Below are 1,850 nucleotides of genomic sequence, written 5' to 3'. Positions count from 1 at the left end.
AGTCTGTGTCTCTCTCTCTGACCCTCCCCTGCTCACGCTGTCTCTCTCTCTCTCTCTCTCCTAGAAAAAAAAAAAACCCTAATTAAGGACATAAATTAAGTGCACAGACTTGGCTGAGCACAGATCCCAGGGATCTGTGTGGCCGCCTGACTGAGGCGTGGCCAGGTCAGCCCGGGAAGGAAAGGCGATCTGACGTCACGTGACCAGAAGGAGGCAGCGCAGGACTGGAATCCAGGGCTCTCTGATTCCTGGGGTGGGGCTGCTGCTCTCCCGGACAAGGGAGGAGCCCAGGTGCTGCAGGATCCCTCCAGGGAGCGCAGTGCTCACCTGCTGGCAGTGAGGACCAAGAGAAGGCCCGGCACAGACCACACAGACGAGCTCAACACCCCAGGGATGGCCAAGCAAGAAGATGGAAGGGACGGGGCGCCTGGGCGGCTCAGTCAGTTTAGCACCTGACTTCGATTCAGGTCAGGATCTCAGGGTTCGTGAGTTCAAGCCCCGCGTCGGGCTCTGTGCTGACAGCTCGGAGCCTGGAGCCTGCTTTGGATTCTGTGTCGCCTTCTGTCTCTGATCCTGCCCCGCTCCTGCTTTGTCTCTCTCTCTCTCTCTCTCTCTGTCTCTCAAAAATAAATAAACATTTTAAAATTAAAAAAAAAAAGAAGATGGAGGACTGAGTGAGGCACTGAGTCCTCTGCACAGGGACACTGAGGCAGGGCTGCCTGTCAGGTTAGACTCGAATCAACATGCCTTCCTGGAATTCGGGAACCCACTACAATAGCTTACTTATCAAGGTTAATAAGTTGCTTCCCAAGGCTCCCTTTTAGGGCCCTGCGCCCGCCAGTGCAAGGCCAGTAGCTCCCTGTCTTACCAGACCAGGTGTCAAAGCCTGGAAGAGTCCTCCCCCGCCATCCCCCCCCGCCCAGACATCCTTGGACACCTCTCTCTCTCCCTCTCTCTCTCTCTGTCTCTCTCCCTTGAACAACAGGTTTTTCTTTTTTAATTTTTTTTAATGTTTTATTTAATTCTAGGAGAGAGACAGCGTGAGCAGGGGAGGGTCAGAGAGAGAGGGAGTCACAGACTCTGAAACAGGCTCCAGGCTCCGAGCTGGCAGTCAGCACAGAGCCCGACGCGGGGCTCGAACCCACGACCCGCGAGATCATGACCTAAGTGAAAGTCGTCGGATGCTTAACTGACTAAGCCCCCCAGGCGCCCCTGAACAACAGGTTTTTCTAGTCATCAGTCGTCGTCATCGGGAGGCAGAAAGGCTGACATTCCAAAGTCTGTTTCAGGACAACCTGGCCTTTACCTGGAGCTGCCACCTGACTTAGAGAGAAACATATCTGGGCAAGTTAATCCTGACGTCAGCCTATTAAGCAGAAATCGGACACCATAAAAGTGTCCTGAGAATCCCCTTCACGACCCCACAGTCGAGGGTGGTTACGGTCTCTCCCTGGTCAGACCCTGCCCGCTCCCCCTTTTCCACAGGAACAAAAGAACTAGTTCTCTGAGCTCTAGATGAAGCAGTTGTTTAGAGGTAAACTGTATGCTGATGCCCAGGGGCACATGGACCCCAATGTTCACAGCAGCACTCTCCACAATAGCCAAAACATGGAAAGAGCCTAAGTGTCCATCAACGGAAGAATGGATCAAGAAGATGTGGTTCATCTATACGATGGAACACTCCATGGCAATGAGAAAGAATGAAATCTGGCCTGTGTAGCAACGTGGATGGACCTTGAGGGTGTTATGCTGAGCGAAATAAGTCAGGCAGAGAAGGACAGATACCATATGTTTGCACGTATAGGAGGATTAGGAGGACTTAACGGAGGACCGTGGGGGAGAAGAAGGGG

This window comes from Crocuta crocuta, unplaced genomic scaffold, assembly GCF_008692635.1.
Source record: "Crocuta crocuta isolate KB4526 unplaced genomic scaffold, BGI_CrCroc_1.0 scaffold71, whole genome shotgun sequence".
Classification (NCBI taxonomy): domain Eukaryota; kingdom Metazoa; phylum Chordata; class Mammalia; order Carnivora; family Hyaenidae; genus Crocuta; species Crocuta crocuta.
This window is presented reverse-complemented; position numbering follows the sequence as displayed.